General features: G+C 38.2%; 2 long non-coding RNA genes across 2 annotated transcripts in view; one reads left to right on the top strand and one right to left on the bottom strand.

Moving 5' to 3' along the window:
* LOC123866155 overlaps positions 1–17,404 on the bottom strand; it is a 24,214-nt gene continuing 6,810 nt past the window's right edge. The window contains exons 3-4 of the long non-coding RNA XR_006796145.1: positions 14,484–14,491; positions 1–12 (exon numbers count right to left, since the gene is read on the bottom strand). This is a non-coding gene — a long non-coding RNA (uncharacterized LOC123866155). The remainder of the gene's footprint in view (positions 13–14,483; positions 14,492–17,404) is intronic.
* Positions 12,201–17,404, top strand: part of LOC123866156 — a 22,856-nt gene continuing 17,652 nt past the window's right edge. The window contains exons 1-2 of the long non-coding RNA XR_006796146.1: positions 12,201–12,511; positions 13,052–13,055. This is a non-coding gene — a long non-coding RNA (uncharacterized LOC123866156). The remainder of the gene's footprint in view (positions 12,512–13,051; positions 13,056–17,404) is intronic.

Genomic DNA, 17,404 nt, shown 5'->3' on the forward strand with positions numbered 1-17,404 from the left:
ACTTAACTAACTCTAACAATTTATTAAAGTTTAAGGGTGTCAGAGAATGGGCTGCCAGTCCACCATTGATTTTGATAGCACCACATGGATGCCATGCATGACGTGATTTCTAATACTATTCCAAAGAAAATATAAAAAACTCTACATTTTGACGTAAGATTTTGTACACCTTTGTTACCTGTTATCTGCCAAAGCCACAATGATTCAAACTTCATAGTCCCTCCTAGCTGATCGTTCATCCTGTGTTGGGTGGGGGCAATGCGCAGAGATACTTTCATTTCAGCTTTTATAAAATAACGAAGGTCTGGCCCTCACGGGCTCTTGTCCATATTATTTTGATGATATTAGAATTGTATTCTTGACTGAATTGTATTCTTGTATTGTATTTTTTCTGGCAGAACACTAACATTAAGTTCTTTAAACTAACCCAAATTCGTGTTAATCTAACTAACCCTTCTTGATAACAACTTAATTCGTGTGAATTAAGTTGTTATCAAGAAGGACGCTTTCCTATATTTACAAAGTAGCTACTCTGTGAAGGGCACTGTGCCTCGGACCTCGGTTCTACTCCACTCCGTTAGTCCTGACTCCTGACTCCTTAGGTAGGTAGGTATGCGTCGGATCTAAGTTATTCGGGAGCGTTAAAAGAAGACATATAAAAAGCTCTAAATGACACAAAAGCAAATGTAAGTGGCAACTTACTATGCGGACTTGTTCTGCTCGAGTGTACTTAGAATACAAATTATTGTATTTGGCGGTCAAAGTAGTCAGGAGTCAGGACATCAAAGTTTAATTTATTACCAACTGAAAGGTGACGTTATGGGGTACTATCACGTAGGCAGTATGGGAAAACATCTGGGAAAATCGGTTTATGGAAATTAATACTTGGAATGCTGTAATAATTGCTTCCGGTCACATAAATTCTCGGAAAACTTTTGGTACCTACCTACTTAGATACCTCTATTATGTTTTGATCAATATTTTATAGTGATTAAGTAGGTACGTAGTCTTAGATTAAGGCTTGGTCTGCGCTGCGCGTTGTACCAATCCTTAATCTAAGTACCTATGTAGTATACCTACGCTGGCATATCTATCTGTTATACCTTTTTCTTTAGTGAGGAAATTCTCATGGATCTTCTTCTTCTCTCTGGGCTGGTTTCCGCACTTAAACGTTTCCGTCTGTTGTGCGTGCGTTGCCCCTCCCCGCCGAAGTCTTCACTCCAGCCATCCAAGCTCGCTCCAGAAGCCAAGTAGACCGCCCAGGTTGCCGAGGGCTTCATGAAGTGAGGTTGGGGATCCCAGATGGCGCTCTCGATGTTCTGCCACGCTTGCACACTCCAGGAGCACGTGCGTCGGTGTTTCATCGACCTCCATGCAGGCCCTGCACAGAGGACTGTCGGTAACACCTAATAACGAAAAGGTGTTTGTTTAGTGGGCTATGCCCTGTTATGAGTCCCACCACCTTCCTAAGTTTACCTTTGTCCAGGCGGAGTAGTTTGTTAGTTTGTCGTATATCTATGTTAGGGAAAGCCTCTTTGGCTTGCCTGCAGTCAGTTGCGTTTGCCCATAGATGAGAATGCTCTTTAAGTGTTAATTCATGTAACCAAGTTTTATACTCACTGAAGGGTATGGGTACCATAGGCTCTGGCCCTGTCACCTTCAGCGTCGTAGCCTTGGATTCTCATGGATACCACCACCACAAAGGTGCGCCTCCCAACTCGAAGACTGCGTTTCTTTTCGAACGATAGACTCGTCGTGTCTATCCCCGAAAGCCCTTCCCAACGGCATTGGAACGGATGGCATGAGACCTCAAATCATCTTCTCCATGCGCACCGCCGACTCCTTCTGCGACATTACCTCCTCGCAGAAGGACTCTACCGCTTTCCAAGACCTATCGCTGCCGGCCATGGCTCTGACCACGGCTGGGAAGGGAGAGATCTTGCCCCACTGTCGCAAAGATCGTCTTTCGCGACTCAACTTATGCTGGGCACTCTGCCCATTTAAACGAAAAATTTCCTTCGATGTTTTAATAAAAACCGCGTTAGGTACCTAGCCAGACTTATTCCTCATATCACCACTCTGTTTTATCTCAAACGCCCTTACACGTACATCCTGACCTTGTAAGTGTGTTTGAGACAGAACAGATAATTTTGCTATAAAAACATTTATATCTGGATCCACACTTCCTTTATTATTTCTATTTATTTTTAATTGAGAGCTTTTACATAGTGACATCTGTACACGAATAGCCTGCACTTAAAAATTCATCTACTTCTTACAAGATGGCGCTACACGTTCAAATATTACCTTATCACATCATAATATAATATAATAATAATATGTTTATTTATTACTTTGTTGCTCTGTTTTGTAAAGACAATCGTTGTACATCATCGGCCATAAATAAATTTAATAATATCGTAATTTACGGATATTCATTTCGTAATTATTAAGATTTTAATTGACAACGTGGTTATTAAATGCAACAAGTGTTGTATTTACAAAAGGACTTTAATGTGATCATTAAGTTGTTTTACCACAAGTTATTTCCTAATAACTCAAATTAAAGACTTAGGAAGCCGGATCTCTCACATTTTACTGCCGTGTTGTGCGTCAGAAGGAATAAATAAAAATGTCAGGTTTACACAAAAGGGTTTTGTCATAGCTTCATCAAGATGTAAAGCGCGCCGTGATTCAAGTAGCTATGGTCTGCCTTCTGCGGGCACATTGTATTGTGCTCGTTTAATGCACTCGGCCTGTTCGTATTGACTTTTTATTTTATTACTGAGACATAATTGGACGTATGAAATTACTCTTCCTTGTTTTTGGTATACCATTACTTGGTTGTATTTAGCATTTGTTCTTTTTCCTGTAGTTTTTTTCCTGGTAAACAATTACTAGAAGTTATGACCGGTGCAGTCGTAAAGAGCGCAATATTTTCTTAGTATAGAAATAATACATTGGCTTTGGTTTAATTAGCCCTTAAGGACACGTAAATAGGTAGTGGCTACCTACTTAGGATCTATAATTAGGCTTGGTGCTATTGTAAGGTTTTGTGAGCTTTTCGCTTTTATGCCTACAGGTATCCTGGAAAAATCACAATGAATCGACACTTAATCTACACTAATGAAGATCGATTTCGAGTTTATTATTAATCGGTTATTACTAAGATGATCTTCTTTCTTTCCTTGTCCCATTTCATTTTAGGTTGGCTTCTTGTACGTATGCGCCAGGATTTTCTGTTCTGAGTTGTTATCTGTATCTTTGACTTATACCTACTCTTTTTAAATAGGTACCTCTACCTCAGTTCTCTTCATAATAAAGCCCATAGATACAAAGGGTGGGCCGCCGGTGGAGTGGAAGGCGGTAAGGAGGTGCCCACAGCCCACCACTTCCTCGTGTTTGCTATGTCTACGTTGCGTGGCGGGAAATGTCAAGGCCGCGTCCGCTCACTTCCTTTGCCTCCGTCCCAGCGACTGTGATTACCGTCTCACAGATAATAATAAAGGCTTGAACAGACGTAACGTGCGGAAACGTATCCAACGCGGCTTCTAGAAGCTGTTGTACAAAAAAGAAACTCCAGTCGAACGTCTACGCTCTATGTGTGACGTGCTCTGGCACGTTACAAAAATATCGATGGTTACAAAAATGTGATATGAGCTTTGAGCTGTCTGAGTATGATTTTTATGACGTTAACATGTGCATAAATCTTAGATAGAGTCATAAATACATATATAAATATCATAAAGTTCTTCATACATTTACTCCCATGACAGTTTTTACTTCTGTGGGAGTTTAATGGTTTAATGGAGTTTAAACATCATTTTTTGTAAATAAAGATCATTTATTATTTATTATTTTTCCTGTTTTATTAAAAATATACCTATTTGGTCATCGTTATCAACCGATAGACGTCCACTGGCAGACTTCTATAGGGACTTCCAAATGCCCGGTTTTGCACCGCCTGAATCTAACGTCTCCCTACGATTTGATGTCGTCTGTTCATACTCAATTCTGTGTAAGTAAGTATATTCCATTTCCATACTAAATGACAGATTTCTTTAAAAGCTTCATTAGAGCCTTTGCTATTGTCCCACGTCGCTGCTGTGGCGCGTTGTCTGTTGAAGCCTTAATTAGGTATATGCTATAAATTTAACTATTGCGGAAAAATGGTATGGAATTTTCCGCTGCCAGTGTTTGCTTGAGATAATGCTTTATTTCATTATAAAATCTAATAATCTCGTAGCAATAAGTAAGTTCTTCCTAGAAGACAAGTATGTTTACAATCAGCTGGTTTACTTATGTAGTTATGCATTAGTCACACCTTCATTTACTTTTTAGAGTTCCGTACTAAAAGTAAGTAAGACCTTTTATGACACGTTATGGTACTTATTATAGAAAAATTCTAGCAGTTTAATTTAGAAACTTTCAAGGATCTGCATTCTGCATAGGTAATTGCGGGATCCCGCGGTAGGTATGTGGGATGATAATCTGTACTAGGTACCTATCTAGTACCTAACTACCTAATAAATAACCTAACTACAAAATAATACTAGATTGTATCCACGGGAGTCGGGACCATGGGGACATCAGATCTAAATATACATAAATATCATTTAGGGTTCCTAGCTACTCAATTTATAAATTATACTTCTAAATTATTTTTATTTTACGTTAGATACAGGAACAGATATTTACTCTACCTAATTCGTTTTGGCGAAACAGGAAATAGGTATGATGTAAAATTTTACAATTGATCGATGGCGCACGTACAAAATTTCTTATGCCTAGATATTGAGTAATTTCCTGAGTGTTTTCCTGAACGATAAGAGATTGTCAAGGTTGATGATTAATTACCTCACCGCCGACTTAATCTCGAGCTGTGCGGAAATCAGCTTTATACGGATTTTGAAATACTTATTTGGTTCAGTAATACGAGTTACGTGTTATGTAAGATAATTTCGAGTTTAAAGGCCACTGCGGTCCACATTACTGTTGTTGTGTTGCATAATGGTACTTCATGAATCTAAAGGTTTATTATTATTTCGTTTCCGGTATGTAGGCGCCTTTCAGAAAATATGTCAATTTTATTCAAACATGTTATTTGTTACTTACCAAAGCGAATTAAAGTACTTAGGTACTTACAATAGAAAATTTAAAAATAGTATATCTATTAATCATTAGAATATAAATTAAATAGGACATGTAACGGTTCTTGTGTAATATAACCATTTGAAATCAAATTTTAAATTGCTTTAGGTAAAAAACGGGAAAAAGGGTACTAAATAATAAATTATATGCAAAAATATGACTCAGCATAACATTATTTAATACCTACCTAGATAAAGTTACGAACCTATATACACACGTAAGTAGGTAGGTAGGTATCTATCTAGTATCTAGGTAGGTAGGTACCTACGCTAAGTGTTGCACTTATCAGGAAAATATCGGGATAGCTATTTTAAGAGTGGCACTAATCTTTTCTTCTATACGTACATTTACTTACCTAGCTAAAATAACTTCTTAAAAGTCCTATGGTCCTTTATTACTAGCTAGGTACAATAAAATTTAATACATAACACTTAACACTTGTATTGTGCGAATTTACAAAGAAATTCGTAAATACATATGTAGCATTCCTATGTGTACTTAAATCTATTTATTCGTAATTAATTGTAGTTTAAAACCATTCAAATCGTACACTTACAAGATATAGATATTCAGAATAAAAGGCATTTTGAAAAACAATTTTTTCCAGGACCCATTGACCTATTGGTATTTTGAGACCATATACTACGTATAAGTACAAGTTTATAATACATACCTTTGTAAAAAATATAAAAGTCGTCAGTTGGATGCTCAGGTCGTGTCGAAGGGATGTCGTAACTTGGCGCCAATGAAGCGCGGTTCCTGAACTCTTCTTATTGTTGGCACTGATTTGAGGCTAACAAAACTGTAGAGACGAAAAAACGTTTTTCTTTTTGAGATGTTGTATAAAGTGGAAGCTCTTCCATTCTTGAAAAGGTAGCTTAAAATGTAAAGAAAAACTAGCATTATTAATTATCTATATACCTACTTAATATTTTCTTGCAAAGTTTTTATAGGCACTAAAGCGAAACTGGCCACATAAAGGGCTTGGACATGTAACTTGGAGCAGCGACAATTTTGTCAGTGTTTGAATCTAAATCTTGCTGTTTCAGTCCATCCCTAAGGCAACTCTTTGAGTTTCTGGGATAAAAAGTAGCCTATGTCTATATCCGTTTCCGGGGTTCAAGCTGTCTCTGAATCAAATAGATGATGCCTGCGACTGCGTCCAAGAGGATATAGGTTTTAAAAAATCCCGTGGGAACTCTTTGATTACCCTGGATCCATCCGTCCGTTCCCGGGATGTTAGCTAACTCTGTACCTACCTATCCGTCAAAATTTTACAAATTGATGGGTCGCGAAAAACTAGCAGACAGACAGATAGACAAACTCACTTTCGCCTTCGAAATATTACTACATAATGCATACTATTAATTAATTTTTATTTAATAATTATTTTTATGATACGATTAATATATAAAATATGGATAAATAAGTGTCTCAAGACATGCCTGTGTTCTAAGGAGCGTAGTTTTCGTGTCCGGTGAAGCGTCAAGTGCGTGCCCAACCGCCTACACGTTCCCACCGTCACCGAAGGGCGCGCCGTTCTGTCACCCGAAGCCCTACAGCGTGCGCTAATTAACCCGTCCACAAGGCGAATCGCAGTGAGATTATATCTATCGAACAGCAAACCTCCTACGTCAGGCAAGTCTAAAAAACATCCTCACTTTGATTTTTTAATGATGATGATGTTTTCATTTTCTTTAAAGAATTAACCATGTTAAACACGACTAAAATTCTTCTTTCTCCTCTAAAGAGACGAGACATCCGCCATGAAACTATTATTGCAACTTCAACCCCTCAAGAGGTAAAATAGGTGTTTGTTTTTGTAGTCCACGCGGACGAAGTCGCGGGCATATAAGCTAGTTTTAAAATAAAATTGCACGCATAGTGCGTGCCTCCCCTCCATAATTTAGAGTCAGACATCGTCCATATTAATTTTCAGGGTGCATCTCGCTACCATTAGGTAGATTAGTTTCTACGTAGATAGTATAGGTAGGTACCAACTAGAATTTTGCTGTGTCTGCATTTTGCAAAAGGTCGTTCCATATTTTTAGGTCGTCACTAATAAATTTTCTTACGTCAGTTGCGTGCAAGCTAATAATTTATCGAAGATAGAGCAGGTTACACGGGGAGAGTGCATTCTCTACCTAATGACAATGACGCGAGTCGCGAGCGCATCCCCGCTCGCCGCTTTCCAAGTTCATTGACAATGAAAGTGTGTGCGTGAAACTTGCGCTATTATAGCATTGCGATGCAAGATTGATTATAATTGCACAGAGTAGCGCGGGAAGAATTAAAATGTTCATGTCTCCTCACAATAGTTTATGAGTTTTTTTTTAACCAACATGGAGATTGAACACTTTTTCTACGCTCTAAGTAGGTAAGCTATTTTATTTAGATCTCTGTACCTACCTACATAGTTTATTACGAGTAGGTACTAGTTAGAAGGTGCAGCTGAGACTGATTGACTGCTGGAATGACGATCTTGCACCGGAAAGCACCTACAGGCTACAGTGCGGGCAGACCCCCAACCAGGTGGGCGGACATCAAATTAATTTATTGAGGCACAAGATCACGGTACGTGGAAGTCCAGACATAGAGACCTATCCAACAGTGGACGTCGAATTTTGACGACTGAATTACATAACTATGTTAGTAATGTACCTAATTCAGTCGTCCATCATTGGCGCTACAATCATGAGTGGGCTATATAGGTTATCAAGTGCTTTTTTCGCCCGGTTCTATCCTCAGCTTTCTGTCTCCGCTTGCATCAGTAAGCGGAGAAAGAAAGCTAGCTCTGTTGAGAGTCTGTTACGAGTTTCGGCCTACGTATTCTGCTGTCAGGCTATCGACCGCGGTGAAATGACTCGTATTTTTTTCAACACTTAGGCTCCATGGCCCCATGGTCTCCAAGACAAACGGAACAAAAATGTAACTCTCGATAAGAAAGGCATACTTGCGCAGCTTACCGGTTTCAACCGTCGAGGGTTTGAACCATTTCTGCTGTGGCTCCCGGACTTGATGTTGTCTCCCTGATATGACACTCGGCCAATGTGTCAACGACGTTGCGTGAAGCGCCCCACATTAGGGCCTGCCGTCGTTCCCAGGAAACCAGCGTCAATCTATCATAGTGTCTTGCCATCATCCCGACTAATCACTGCCGGCTCAATGAGCGCAGGAATATCTATGGTAGTAAGAGCACTTTTGATCATATCGTTAAGCGAGCCTTGCCGAAATAACCTAACAGCGCTCCTTTGGCTTTCCTCCTTTTCTCAGTGCTGGATGGGTTCCCAACGAGTCACACCAAATCGGGTAATAGTGTTACTCGTTGGGAATCCATCGAAACTGATGGCACAGTTTTACTTTCTTGTCTACTTCATAATCGAAATCCGGGGCAAGAGCTAGTTCAAATAAACATTAGATGTGCTAAGTGTGGACCGCGGGCGCGGCCGACGCGTGTCTTGTGCGGCGTGACGGCCGGCTGAGCACGCTTCATTGCCAAGGCCGGCGTGCTTTCTCCCCGATACGCTGTTACGCGCTACCGTGCTTATATAACTATTACTCGTAGATCTGATGCAACTCCGATAACAGTTTGTCAACAGCTGGTAAGTAACCTTTTAGTCATCGAGGACAATACTTTCAAGTCGTTTTCGAGTGGGGTTTTTCTTGAATACTCTTTTGGCTACTTCAGTCATTAGTATATTTATCAGTTATTGTTCTCATATTGAAGGATCCTTGGCTAAAGACAAACAAAGAGAGTAAAATTATTGTTTTACTGATTATTACGGTACTTTTAAGTTTTAACTCATGAAGATTAAGTATGGTTGTTAAGCCGATAACGAAGGTCTACTGTCTACGGTAACTAGTCGTTGACCTTAACTGGAATATATAATAATACATTAATATACATACTGTTACAATCGCGCATTTGAATAAATGTTGCTACAGAATGATATTTTTATTAAATAACCGAACCTTTACAAGGGTTTCCGTTACTTACCTATGCAAAGTGAAGGATGCTAGCTGGCTGATCTTGACCTAAACTCTCGCGAGTAGACTCGGTGTCAACTGAATATTTCCGCATCGATTATGGTACTGTACCATATACTACCATGTACCTATCGACGAATGATTTTAAATATCTAGATGTAATCCATGAAGGTGCGAAAATCGAAATAAGAACATACATAGTAGGTAAGTATTCAATCTTGCATTCACCCACCCATGCGAAGCCAGGGTGAGTCAACCACAATAGTAATATTTAGTTGATATAGTAGGTATAACGTATCACTACCCATATTGCAAATCCGAAAGTGTGTTTGTTTGTTGGTCTGTTCTTCAATCACGACGCAACGGGGCACTGAATGTTTTTTGCATCTCTTTTCCTACAAAATAAAGAGATTCCACGAGATTTTCAAAAACCTAAATCCACGTGGAGGAAGTCGCGAGCATCAGCTACCTACCTAATCTTACCTTTATCTTTGTTTTCCCTAATTAGGCCTAAACTCTGGAGAGCACAAAGACATTGCAAGATCTGCTGTTATGATCTCTTTATCATGGAAAAACAAAGATTCCCGAATCCCCCGGATTCCCAAATCTTGTTGAAGATGGGAATACATAGACCTACCCAGTGTCATCATTAAATCTATACGTGCAGCCACGGACATTCTGTAAATATAGGTAGGCTAGTATCCTACTAATATTATAAACGCGAAAGTTTGTATTATTTTATGGATGGATGTATAGATGATTTACTCTTTCATGAAAAAACTACTTGACCGATTTGGCTGAAACTTGGAATGGAGATAGATTATACCCTCGATGAACACACAGGCTACTATTTATCCCGGAAAACCAATGACTTCCCACGGGATTTTAAGAACCTATATCCACGCGAACGAAGTCCGGGGCATCAGCTAGTATAAACTGTATAATATAGGTATCTGCTAACTTAATAAGCCGCTTGCGTCACCGCCGCAGTAGGCGAGTAGGTGCACATTTAGCATTTGACTTCCGTGTGCCTGTCATGGATCTCACGGCACCGCGGCGTTGCATTACTTGTGCAAGATACCTGATTATTGCGACCGAAATCTGTCTTATTTTTCAAAGCTTACTTAATAAATATCCATTTGAAATGTTACATAGCTACGAAAATATGTAGCATATTAGCCATAATATTATGTAGTTGATGCCAGCGACTTCCAACGATATAAAGTGTATATTCATATTTCTGCTTAGTAGGTTCCTATTCTGTATCTATCTTCAGAATACTTTCAGCATAGGTACTACACATGATACCTACAGGCCAAGTCTTTGATGAAGATCGGTTCAGCTGTTGAGATGTAAAATGTAAAACGTTATTCATACAAAAACTTATACATTTTTGCATAACATAGATATTAACAATTTCAATGTCTTTACCTTGCAAAAAGTAAAGAGAAATACTTACATAAGTATGTTACGTTAAAACTGCTACAAGGACAATTTTGAAAAAAAATTACCTATGTTAAGTACTTAGGTGTAGTACATAGAAATTCAGAATGCCATTATGCCATAAGGACTATTAATCTTTTAAGAATGTTCAATAAAAGTCGTACACACGTCTCTACTCTCTAACTGAGTCTAACTTATCATCAATAGCCGAGAATGTCCGCGGCAGTAGTTTTGTTTGCACTGTTTTGTTCATTCACAAAGCATGAATTATGCCGCATCGATGAATTTCAAAATCACCAATAACGCAAGAGCATAAAAAGTTCTGCATAATGTGCAAGGTAGCTGGACACCCACGTTGCAAACTTTTGCCCATTATCATGTTCATCCCACGGGCTCATGTATCAAACAGGAGCCAAGACTGGGCGGTACTGAGTGCAGGGATTTAGTTTTTGTAAAGTGACATTCTTCCCAGCTGATCGCATGAACTGATTGTAACTACTGAATTTTCATCCAACACGAAATTATGTAAGTGAACGTAGTATGGCTTCCACAGGTGCCCGTTATTACATTACCACAGATCGTGTAAAGAATTTAAAAATTCCTTTTATAACTCATTAATAAAATTATATAATAGATCCTTCTGGTAAATTGTTTCTAAAGTATGAATAAAAATAATCGATTTTATGTTATAAAGCGTGCCGCAAAATGTTATGGATAAGAAAGTGCATCTATTAAAAAGGTAATACGATGGAAGCCACAAACGCATGCTCTGTTAAATTTGAAACCACGCTCATCACGTAAGATAAAATAATACTTTGTTATTGTTTACAGACCACCGGGTAGGCGGTAGGTGTATCATGTATGTATATTGTATATCCCCCGCGAAGACGCGCTCCGATGTCTACTCGGTACCTACATTTGTATTTTGTTAAATATTATTTTTAAACACCCTAAGCAGAAGAGAACCACATGTGGCACCACCTGACCTCACTGAGCTTTCCCACGCTGAGAATATCTTAGTCCTTGAAACAAAAACGTGAACGTTTACATTCGCTTCCTTAATGATAAACCATAAAAGGTTAACTTCAACTCCTACTCCTTCTTTTTTGTTAGTGAGTGTACGGGGTCTGTTTCGGGAGCAAATGTCTCGGTTGCATCGAGGCTTAAACTTTTTTTTAATGTTTACTCAAATGAGCTGGTGATTGTTTTTTAATTTATTTCGTCGTTCAGCGACGTCATGTGGTTCCAATCAGCGCCTGACGAGGCTTTTAACGTTTTTCAATCATTATTTTTTTGTTTAGTGGCGATGATTTCGAGGATAGGTACCTACTCTGGCACTAATTAATGGTTTTTAAGAAAAACGTAGGATTAATGTCTGTATTTATAATATCTTATAAAATGAAAACCAAAACTAGAAACTACCTACATAATAATATTATATCTATGCAACTTATAAGTACATAATTTTTGTTGTTGGAATTGCATATGGATTTGCAGTATGCACTGTCATTTAGCGATGAAAATGAAAATAATTCTTGTTTACATCAATTTAGAATATCGATAACAAACTAAATAACTACCATAAGCTTCCATTGAAAAAACAGCATGCAATACTTTGAATGAAGTGGCTTTTTCATTTGTTTCGGACCCTCGTGGGGTAAGAGGTGGAGGTAATAATAATGCAGTGTGAATGTACGTCAATTGCGAAGTCAATGAGGCGTCACAACCGTGGACATCCCGCGGCGCCCATTGTTCCTACATCTGTCGCGTAGAGGCACAACTGTGTGCCAATTGATGAGCTGGCGAACAAAACGGTGTGATTACACGTCTGATCAAAATATGTACTATATTTCATCCGAATGTTTTGGCCGACATGATGCAAATCTGAACTTATTTCAAAGGAAAACAGCCTAAACTGTGCTAAACTTGAGTCCAAAGTTCGTAAGATCGATCACTGTATACAACTCTGAAATCATTTAGAAGGAAAGCGGCCTAAAACTGTGCTAAACGGAAGTCCAAAGTTCGTGACTTCGATTAAGACGGCAACGTTTAAAATAACTGCTTTCTTTCAATATTTTGCTCCTTTTAGTTTCCATGCAATTACACCGTTTATTGCCAGCTCTTCAATTGTAGTACAAAGCTTTGGATCTTTGTATCAATTTTGTGAAGGTTAGCAACAGATTTTCTAGACTTCGTTAACGATGTTTGTATTTAGGTAATGTTTTACTTTCCAAGGTAGGAGTCACGCTTGAATTCTTGCGGGAAGAATTATTTGAAAGACGTAGAGCAAAGCGCCCATGGTACCTACTGATCATCATGATACAACAAGCATCGATTATGTTCTTCGCTTGTAAGTTGTAACAGCAGACTAGTGAGACTACAGTCGGTGGTAATATTTTAAAAGCTCCATCTCTTTTCTCGCAAAATAGTTCATCTCTTAACCCGTTTGGATGCGAATGATTAGATTTAGGTATGTAGGTACCTACCTAGTACCTAGTTGTGAGTAAAGTAGAATAAGGAAGCGGCGAACGAAGGCCTGACGTCATGCTCAGAATAAACTCGCTTCCGAGAACGAAGCGTTTGTGTCAGTGCACTTGTCCTGATCGATGGCCCGGCCACACGTGTGCGTAACTTTGTTTATCTGATGTTATATAATTATCTCATACTTAATAAATAATACTGAATTATCAACTAGGCCGACCGCCAACAGAGACGACTTAGGTAGCTTAACACTACACAGCTTTGTCAGCATATAGCATAACGATACATTACTAAACTCATAGACTAAATTTGTTTACCTCTTTGCAACCTCTAGGTTTACATTGTACCTAAGTAGATCTCTGTATTAATTATGTTCGTTTGCCTTCTTGATCATGTTTCGCAGCATAGAAAAATATTGTTAGAGGCATCGATATACCTACATCGATAGAGCCTAGGCCTAGAGGCTATGGTCAGAGGTCAGGATTGAAGATCTTCTTCTTTATCCTGGGTCCGGGTGTCATTTCCGCACTCAGACGTAGGCTGTTGCGGCTCGCGCCGTATTAGGTACTAAAGCCAACCGAGCGCATTCCAAAATCCAAGCAGGCCAGCATCCTTGCCAGGTTGGCGTGGAAGATTGTACCTATTCATGCTTAAGATAATTCATTATGCGAGGGAGGTTACAATCAAGGGAGAATAGCTCTTATTCTCCATTGATTCGAAAGGTAACCATCATCATCGTCATCGTCAACCGATAGATGCCCACTGCTGGATATAGTCATTTGTAGGGACTTCCACACACTATGGAGTTGCGCTGCCTGAAACCAGCTAATGGCCCCTGCGCCGTTTGTTGTCATCTGTCCACCTAATGGGGGATCTGCCAAAGCTGCGCTTTCCGTTGTGAGGTCACCATTCTAATGGTTTTTCGAACTATGTGCCCTGCCCATTGCCACGTCAAATTCGCAACCCGTTAAGCTATGTTACGCACTCTGGTTCTCATACGGATCTCCTTCCTGATTTGGTCACGTAGAGAAGCTCCAATGTTTTCTATTTGATTATCTACTAACATCTATCTCCACACAAAAGCCATTAGCATTGTTTACAGTATTACAAAAGTTTAATGATCCCAAAGCATATCAGCAGCTTTCAAAAACTCATTTATCTAGACGTAGGTAATTACAACGCCACTAAAATCTAGTTTAATGACCTCGTACGCTGCTACGATTTTTTAATGATATCCCATGTCTATCTTTACATCTCAAATAGAAGTCATGGAATGTCTGATAGAGAATGTTTGAGTACATTTTAGATCGTTGAAAAGTTGCAATTTGAAATTGCACGTCTATACTCTATATCCTTCTGTCGTAACTATATGGACCAAGTGATTAATGAAGGCATTATTAAGAATGACAAGGTGATATGACTTGTCATTCTTGATAATACCAGTGTGTAATGAAATGTGTGCTAAACAATTCAAATTATGAAACAACGGTCCCACCTAACTAGATTGTATCCCCCCACATATAAATCTCTGAAGTAGCCTAAACAAACTAGACTGCACCATCACTTTTTTAACAATAATTTTATCTTTCAATCTATGATCGATGTTGAACCATAATGCTCTCCAATTTTGGACATTATTCATAAAGCTCAGCTTTAATCAATCAATCAGCTCGTTTGTGTCCACCGCTGGACAGGCGTTCCCGAGAGCGCGCACCCATTGATTTACCATGGTGAATAGCAACAGTATAGAAATATAATATTGTGTTTTAATAAAAACATAGAGGAAAAGGTAGGTATGTCGCTAGTCGCTACTTGTGCAATATAAAAAGAGTGGTATGTAATCTGAGATCATACTACCTACTGCGTAGAATGGCGCCAGGCGCTCGGCTCGGGAGTCGCATCCGTCACCATACGTTGTGCTGATTAATTCATTACAGTTAGCCCTAATTCGCACGAGCGTTAAAAAAGCGTTGCATTAAAACCCGGCGGTGCGCTGATAATACAAAGTGCGCGTTAAAAAAGCGTTGACGTGTGAACAGATACTTGGGAATGCATTTGTTTTATTTGAATGCTTTTTTAACGGACGTTAAAAAGCTCTCGTGCGAATGAGGCCTTAGGTTAGGTGCCGACTCCCGTCGGGCGACACTCCGACCGATTGCACCATACCACATGAGTAGATATCCCTAACCAATCTAACTCAAGAAAATAAGAGGTAGGTATAATACTGGAATTCCGATCTGCCTAAAAGCGTAGACTGTAGTAGGTACCACAGTTTTACGAAAACCTATTATTTGGCACATTTAAAATTATTACTTACATGAAAATTCCTGTTTTTTCAGTTTAATAACTTTAAGTGATTAAACCTTATAGTTACATAAATGTTTTCATTAAAATGAGCATTTTGTAGGATTTCGAGCAGTCTTACAGTTATGAAGCCTATTTTTTTTTCTTCGTTTATTATAGGTACTTAATCAAAATAAACTATAAGGTTATACAATCTGTAAAAGACAGATTTTAATGCAAAGTTTTGAACTGAAAATTAACTCTATTGAAGTAGCACTTTTATATTGATAAGTGTGTTAGAAGAATAAAAAATTGTTACCTGCCTACCTACCTACTTACTTTCGCTATTGATACTTTCGTAATTTGAACAATGTTCATCTTGTGCAATGTTCCTAGATACTAAATTATTTATACTTATAGATAGTAAAATATTCATTTATATTTTATTTTCGAATTAATAATAATAATTATGAAACTGAGTGCGCTTGTATCCGTAGCAGGAAGGCAGTTACTTCCGCGGCAAGTCCCGCTTATCCGCATTACTATTAGGATATCCGTGTCCGGTCTTCCATAACATTTCTATGCAAGGAAAAATGTCATTTCCACTGAAGCAATTTAGGTAAGTACCTATACGTATTTTATTTTGTATTGATAATTAATAATTGAAATGATTATAAATTACTTAAGTAGGTACTAGGGATCTATACTAATAAATAAAGTTGAAGTGTCTGTCTGTAATTTCGAAATAACTACCTCAAGCTCATAATTATGGTTATTTTAACTGTACCATAACTGAATCACACGCTTCTGTCTGTCTGTCTGTTTGAAAGGGCTAATCTTTGGAACGGCTGAACCTATTTTGACGGGACTTTTACAGACAAGTAGAGGATTAACCAAGGAATAGGTCGGTTAAAAAAGTAGCCTATGATAGGCTACTTTTTTAACCGACTTTCAAAAACGGAGGAGTTGTATTTTTCTACCTATGTACATCGATGTTTTCGAGATTTTTGAATCGATTTGCCTAATTTTTGTTTTTAATCGATAGAGGAACTTTGCGACATTGTTACATTTTGGATTCCAACTCCTCAATCCTGATGCTGCAGGGGATCTAACCAAACCACGCGGGCAATGCTGCGGTCATCATCTAGTTTATAATAATCTTGGTAAGTACCTATTAGGTAAGTAAAAATACCTACTAAAATTTTATTTTTCTACATGTTTTCCTTAAAAAGTTCAAAAAAAAAAACTCTTATACTGACTACCCATGATATTTATTTTGAGCTACGAGTACCTACAACAAAAGATTTGATGAATTGGCTTCGGCGACAGAAACTTGACACTCGCTGCAACAGAGCGCCCGAGCGTGCACTAATATGGCAGCTGAATTAATTTATGTAAGTATCTTTTATCTACTTCCTCTATCTACGTAAATATACCAACACGTAGATATAAAATTACCGCATTCATAAAACTGCAATCCTTTTTAGGTTTTCTTTATGCTGCTGATTATTATTTTTATAGCACATTTTATGTCCGTCTCAAAGGATGTTCCCAGCTGGGTAGAAGGTATCTTGTTTTTGCACATTCTACAGTCTATTACAACTTGTGTCAAGAAAGACGTTTTACAGTATTATAAATGAGAATCTGGTGAAAACACAAACGAAACTACAGGAGAAGCAAAATACTAAATAAACTTAACATTACTATAATAATCGTACCTTTTTGATCGAGATCATGAAAAAGACATTTATCCTCATCGCTATTAGGTAGGATATTTAATTAAATACTCATTCAATGCATTGGTTTAGGTTTAGACTATATAGCACAGTTTTAGGCCGTTTTGCTTGAAAATGAGTTCAAGTTTGTATTCACTGGACCAAAAATGTTTGGATTAAAGAAAAAAAGTATTTTGATGATCTAAATTCTAAAGTGTAACTACACTATTTTCTTTGGCTTCTTAAGTAAAGATTGGTTACTCTGCTAAAGTCTGAATTTTACCAGTTACAACAAAATCTAGTTACTTCAAAACAACTTATTACGTTCCCAACTTCCTACGTAA

The sequence above is a fragment of the Maniola jurtina genome, chromosome 6 (assembly GCF_905333055.1).
Source record: "Maniola jurtina chromosome 6, ilManJurt1.1, whole genome shotgun sequence".
NCBI classification, from domain to species: domain Eukaryota; kingdom Metazoa; phylum Arthropoda; class Insecta; order Lepidoptera; family Nymphalidae; genus Maniola; species Maniola jurtina.